The following is a 7165-nucleotide window of genomic DNA, read 5'->3' on the forward strand; positions in this document are numbered from 1 at the left end:
AATGTCCATTGAAGTGGAGCTAGCCCTGTCTGGGAGGATGTAAACAGGACTATAGTTCCCTTATTTTGGCTGGGTGCGGTCTTCTGCCATCTCACTAGTATTGGCTGCAGGTGTACACTTGGCTTCCTTCCTGAACAATGAAGGTCTACCATCCCCGCATTGTTGGGGATGACATTACTGCCTGCAACATAGTCTTATTAAGGACTGGTCTTATTAAGGTGGAGCCTGCAGGGAAAATATTTTTTCTTTGTATGATACAGGTAAAAGCACATTAACTTAAATTATTTATTGGTACGGTCCAGTCAATCATAGCTTTATTATGTCACCATGTTTGTGAGAATGCTAAGGACCACCCACAACTCAGGTCATCAAAAAGAAGAAGAGGATGCCAACAGCCAGGGGTCAATTTATCTATACAGGTAAAAGAATCACGTGGTGTATACTCCCACCCAGAGCACAAGCACACTGCATCTGCCATGTTGATTTCTTCTGTTAGAGCTTTGCTGCTGTAGATCAATTCTCAAATGATCACTACATCTACTAGTTGTTAACATTTTATATAGATTACATGTTGTAAATATATATTTGTTTCAGCTATTACTCTTTCCTAAAGTTGATCATCAAAGTAGATGATCAGTAGGGTCGTCAAAAAAAAAAAAAAAAAATACTTTTAAAAAATGCATTGCTGTTAGTAGAACCATTATATACCCTTAGTTATTCCATAGCAATGTGATCACTGGGTCCCTTATTGCCCCTAAGATGCCCAAAGTGCCCTTCCCTTTCCTTTTTTTATTAAGTGTAATGATAGTCTACTTTAACATGGAACACAGAACATTTTAGTCCAATGGTGGTGGCTGCCTTTGCCATGTTTGAACATTGTTTAAAAAAAAGGATCCTTATAAAAAAGAACCTTATGGTGGTGCATGAGCTCTTTTTATTTAGGTTGATGTGTAATAAAGAAGCGTGAAACTCTTTCACATTCTATATGTAAGGAATGTATTTTGCACACATTTTATATCAAAATCCCTTCACCTATTTTCATCTATTTTGACGGAAATAGGAGCCCAAGCCGCACACTTAACATTCCTCCTATATATATGTATATATATATATATATATATATATATATTTATTTATTTATTTATTTAATATTTGTATGTAATACATGGTCTTGTAGAGCAAGTTTACAGGTTCCCAGGAATCACCACTTTTTGCTTAAGAGATGTTTTGCTCCTATATAAGATATAGCAGACATATACATAGAAAAAATATGGCAAGATATAAGCAAACAATTATCATGAACTGATTTCCAGGGTAAACAGACTCTAATGTTCATTCTGGTTTCTTTTACCAATAAGTCAGATTGTATACTTCTCTAAGCCAAGTGTCTTCTTCCTGTGAAAAAATAAGAATAAATCAGAAATAATTGCCTATCCCCATTCCAGTCCCTTTGAACAAAATGTCTATGCCTATATTATATTTCAAACGTATAGGTATATAAAATATATGAACCTGACTTATACACAATTCTGTATCCTCTATTGATCCGTAATTTTCCACATCATCTTCATAGTCTGTGCTGTGCTGAGTAGAATGGTGAATTAAACTTTTAGAAATATTACTAGACTCCAATGTTTGGTGAGAGGATGCTATAACGGATGCCAAAGTGCTTCTTTTGTTTTTTGAACAAGATGAAAAACCTAGGAACCACAGGAATACAGATATTAAACCCAATAAGCAATTGTGCGGCAGAACACAAATTTAAACCAAGTTAGGAATATATGCATGCAGGGTTCTAATTGAAAGAAACATTTGAGATTTATCCAATTTGCAAACCCTCCTTTTATGCATGTTGGATGAATCCTCCCAACAGCATAAACAGTAATATATGGGGATTACAGAACAATGCCTGCTTGAACTCACTGTAAAGATGCAAGCTGATTAAGTTAAATTTTCTTTTAGGACAGTGCTGGAAACCATGTAAACTAATTTTACCATGACAGCTTTTACCAGTTTTATCAGCCAGCAAAAGAAATCTAACTGAAACATTTTAAGCACTCCAGTAAAAAAAAATATAATAAAACTAATGAAGGAACACTGCTGGTAAAAGCAAAATAGTGGATTTTTCTTTAGTACAGATATTCTGCATTTGTAAAAATGAAAAAGACATATTAACAATATTTATGACCTCCTAATATTGGTTATAGATGCTTCACTGCTGCATGTGGCTGATGATTGCAGTATATTGCCGTTTAGACTATATAAATCATATACTAGGCATTTGTTACATTACAATCAAGTGTGATGGCAATCGGTTTTCAATTTGTCAGGGCTACTCCAATGTGCTGCAGTGTCATAGCATATATTATATAGTTTTCAACATAGCTAGTTTCAAGTTCCTGAAATGTTAATCACATTATCTTTAATGTTGAGTGGTACCATTTATTTTATGGTTTAGTGAGGAATTTAGGGGGATTTTTATTTAACAAATTGAACCTATGGTGAGGACCTCCTGGGGTTATGATTGAGTCAGACTAGAGGTAAAAGAGGGAGTTTTGGACAGTTAGCATATAAAAACAGATCTGCTGGACTTGGCTGTGCTAGATAAATGAAAAACCCTCCAATATTTAGAACAATTTTAGAGATTCCCATTTCTAGTGGACACAATGCTCCCCCAGGGTGTGCTTTACTCTACTGGGAAAAATAAAGAACTAAATAATGAACTAAAGTAATGAATAAGGTGCTAATTTAAGTGTTTCCATGCTTTTCACTACACTAAAAAGGATGCAACAAGTTAATTACTATACCAAAATTATCATTCTTTGATGAGCTTCCATGCAGTTTAGTTTCTTGCATATCTTGTTCTATTGTTGTTCTATTCTGTGGGATAGAAAATAATTACTTGTTTCTTTATGCAAGACATGCTGCACATGAACATATTTTTAGCCATAAAACTGTATACTGAATCTTTACATTGAAGAATACAGTGCAGTAATATCTGTTTACATACAATTCAGTGTAATTAGTGGAATAAAGCCCATACACAACATTTGTAAAAATTGGTCTTATAGTCTTGTGATTACACTTCAAAGAAATTATTTTTTTTCATCATGTTTGGACAGCAAAACATTAGATCCATATTCATACAGTGCCTTAATGTAAAGATAATATACCTAAATATTAAATCTTGGTGTAAAATCTTTAGGAAATAAATTAATTAAAATGCAGATTGTCACAAAATAATAAGGGGTTCCAAATTACGTTTCAGATTAGAACATCCTTAGAGATTAGGCAGGTGGTACCTGTCCCTGTTTCTTATTTGAATCAACCATTCTGCTGTAATGAATATATTATACACGTGGCATAGATTTCAAATGACTGCTAAATTTTCCAGAACTAACCAATACATCAAATGCAGCCCAAGGACAGACAGCTTGATGTCCAAAGAGTCCAGCATTTCATCATAGGATCTGCAAGTAGAGCTATGTACACACCTGCAATAACTGTTGTTGGAAAGGATCTTTAACAATCCTTTCAACGACTAATGACTGCACGAAGCATGAGTGATGCACGATGCACCGTTCTGCTCTATGGAGAGGGAAGGGGGAGAATGATAGAGCAGCACCCCGCCTGCGCTCTCTCCCCTTTCACTTCCATTACGGTCGTTTGTTGTCCATCATCCTTAGATCCGCAAGAATTACTAGTTGCAGTTAAAGTGATGCATATAAAATCAGAGACTGCCCAAATTTACCCTGCACGGGCCAGGTTCCTGCATGTCGGGAAAAAGCCTTTTGTGTCCACATAGAACACTAGAATAAGATTATAGTTTATCATTAAACATTTTAGCTAAGACTTTTGGAATAATGTGCTATGGACCGATAAAGCAAAAGTTGAGCTAATTGGAAAAGTAGAGATATTTGGCACAAGCAACATTAAAGGAACATCAGACCTGCTGCATGTGGTGTAAATGTTAAAGTTTGAGGTCGCTTTGCTGCTTTAGAGCCTTGTTGCAGTTATCAAGTCAACCATAAATTTTGCATAATAAAAAGTGTGATGAGAATGTAGGCCATCTGTCTAAAAGTTAAAGTTTAATCTGGACTCCAGCCTTGCCTTTGGTCCTTAACATTTACATAGCGTCCTGTTTTCTAATAAATAGGCTTACTCTGATTTCACAGTACACAGTACTCACAATCAGTTTCTCACAGTTTGTATTAAAAACTGCAGCAAATCACTAGTTTCCCTGCAGAGCACACCAAGGACAATAAAGATGCAGTGTTATCATTGCAAATTATGACTAATTGGGAGGGGTCCCAATTGCAATGTTTAAGTGAAATATGAGCCTACTTACCATATCCATGTTATACATATGCCATTGTCATTGCACCAAAAAAACTGCTTAAAATTACAAAAACTTTTTTTTTTAAATTATGTTTCTATATGCTTTTTTTGGACACAATGGCTATTTCCTCTTAAATTTCTCTTACATTCCAGTATTACTTTGTTGGTTGAAAATCACCTTTCTACAGGACCTACCTTTCTATTGCCACATGCACTTGCTGTTCTCATTTGCTTACAGGTTGTTTTTAGGAACATGGTTTGGACTGTGTCAATAACACCTTTTTTGTCAAATGCCTAAAATATAAAGGTAACGTTAAAGCTAATGGTAATTACATCTAACAAAGGAAAATTTACAGAATAACTAAAGGCTTTTCATGCTTTCATGTTTTTATAATCAGAACCTGGAATTTGACCTATCTGAGCACAACTTGAAATCTAGGTGTTCCATGCATAGGAAAATTATCCAGTGAAAAGTGGCCTCATTGGCACAAATGTCTTTATTTACTACACAGGGCTTATGTAAGTGCAGCCCTCTATACCAGATGGAGCACAGGTAGGCAAGGTGTCATTTTTGTGCAACTGTGCACAGACAGTGCTTGAAATCTGCTGCTGCGGGGCAGACAGTGATCACCAAGGAGCTATTTTCTGTAATTTATTTGGTGTTAAAGCTTGAAACTAACAGGGCCAAATAGGATTTTTTTTTAAAGTCATATTTTGAATGTTAACTAAGTAAATTTTTTTCCATTGTTGCAATAAAAAAATGCCTATTTTTTTCTTTTTTTGACTATTAACCTAATAAAAATTTTAGCAAATATTTCCAGTTACACATTGGCATTTGTCTTTGTTAATAAAATTTGCCAGTTATTCTCATATTTTGACTATTAATCAAGTGAAATCACAATAATTAGTTCCAGCTATACCTAAATTACTTTTAATCGTCTTTTTTGAGCACAAATAGATTTAACTGAAAACTAAACAGAAACATACATTTCCCCATGAACCCTAAGTACACAGCATGCTCCAAGCGGTCCAGTTCCTAGAACCGTCTAAAAAAACGTTCTTAGTGTTGTGTTTTTTTGTTTTTTTTTATAACAAACTTGAATTGCAGTTTGGGTGACTGTCTCAAAATTTTACAGTTCTAAACACCTACTTGCCAGTATTCAAATCACTACTGAGAGCTGCTCACCAATACACATATTTTACTACATATTATCCAAACTAGCAATAGAATGTCCCATTCCTCCTCCTAGTAAAGGAAAGCATCTATTTTAGGTTCCTTATAGCTCTTTAGTATATATTCTGTCTCATATGTCTTTTTACACTTAGGCACCTCTGTAACATTTAGTGCTTTGTTAAATACATTGCCTCATTTCTTTCTGTATTACCACAAGTGCGTCATAGCTCTAGTTTACACTGGACTAGTGCCGCATACCTCCCTAGCCCAGAACAACACATACATTTAAAAGAAAATCATATTTCTATGTATAGCATTCAAGACAATGTACCAATACTTTCTCTCTCTCTCTCTCTCTCTCTTTTTTTTTAAGCAAACACTAATTAATAAAATTGCAAAGCAGCGTTTATGTGAGACGTTTCCAAGTTAAAATGCAGAGTAAAAATTCTGAATCACAAGACAAAAGGTCAAATTTTATACTACCTGTACATAGGAGTAACATATCTTTCGAAACATTTCATTGGTGCTACCTAATATTATACTATTTATTGCTTCAGCTGTCACACGTCCAACTATCTCCATTTTTTGGCAATTCTTTTTTGGCAAAAAAAAAACATACAAACAACAACATTTATAAACATAAATAAAAAAATATTAGTAAAATTTGACAATACAAAATGAAACAACATTACTGCTTTACATAAAGCTAAGCTAACTTAAAATAAATTAAGAGGCTTGATTTCATTATTGCTACCAGAGTAAGCTTTTAACATTGCCCACAGTATTTAGTAATTATTAGTCTCAATATATATATATAGTCTGCAGAATTGCCATATTCTCCCTGCCTGACTCTTCCTAGGTAGAGGATATGAAAATGGGGACTCCCTGGGGTAAACCAAGTTGTGTGAGCATGCTATTAGAACTGTTGCTGTTTATGTTTTATGCATGTAATAACGATAATAACTAACTTTTAATTAGGCAGTGACTTAGTGTTTTGTGTAGTTCTTTAACCCTTCCTGACACTTGTAGTCCCACAAACACTTCCACCTTGTTACTTTGGCCAGCTGTGTATTTCCTTGTAAGCCATACACCATATCGGTCAATCATAAGTGATCAGTTAGCAATCACAACCATGTTATTGTTCATCAATTACAATTTAAAACAATACAATATGTGATTTGTTCCATATGTGAGGGCTTTTGGTTATACTCAGTGTTGGGCTTGTCTACCATGTTACCCTCTGGGGGAATAAGCTGTACTCCGGCTGGAGAAGTGAGGAAGAAAAGTACAGAGAGATCATAAACAGCAAGGTAATGCCCCAGAAACATGTTGAAAGAGACTTTGTACTGAAAGCATTACTGAAAAATTGGAGGTGGCTCCTGGAAATGTGCTTAAAGAATATGTATCCTGCTGAAGAATTTGTTCAGTATTAAATTTACATGTATTATCCATGCACCATATTTGGTGGAAATGCCCCACAGTTCAAAGATTTTGGGTGGTGGTGTTCCGCTACCCTGGATTGATTTTACCTTCCAGTGTACGTTTGATGCACAGAACTTGAGAGTCTAACAAGAGGCTTCTCCTCCCCCCACTTACTGACAGGTGGTTTCGGGGGCCTAGTGGAGGCCAGCTGACATAATATCTGGCTGTTGC

The 7165-nt window shown here is 35.2% G+C and overlaps 1 long non-coding RNA gene across 1 annotated transcript; it reads right to left on the minus strand.

Annotated features, from left to right (window-relative positions):
* Positions 1-1114: 1114 nt before the first annotated feature.
* On the minus strand, positions 1115-3899 carry LOC140338679 (uncharacterized). The gene is made up of 4 exons (XR_011922299.1): positions 3495-3899; positions 2808-2880; positions 1513-1700; positions 1115-1395 (listed from the first exon to the last, which is right to left on the minus strand). It is a non-coding gene; the product is annotated as an uncharacterized lncRNA (long non-coding RNA).
* Positions 3900-7165: the final 3266 nt, after the last annotated feature.

Source organism: Pyxicephalus adspersus, chromosome 9 (genome assembly GCF_032062135.1).
Source record: "Pyxicephalus adspersus chromosome 9, UCB_Pads_2.0, whole genome shotgun sequence".
Classification (NCBI taxonomy): Eukaryota; Metazoa; Chordata; class Amphibia; order Anura; family Pyxicephalidae; genus Pyxicephalus; species Pyxicephalus adspersus.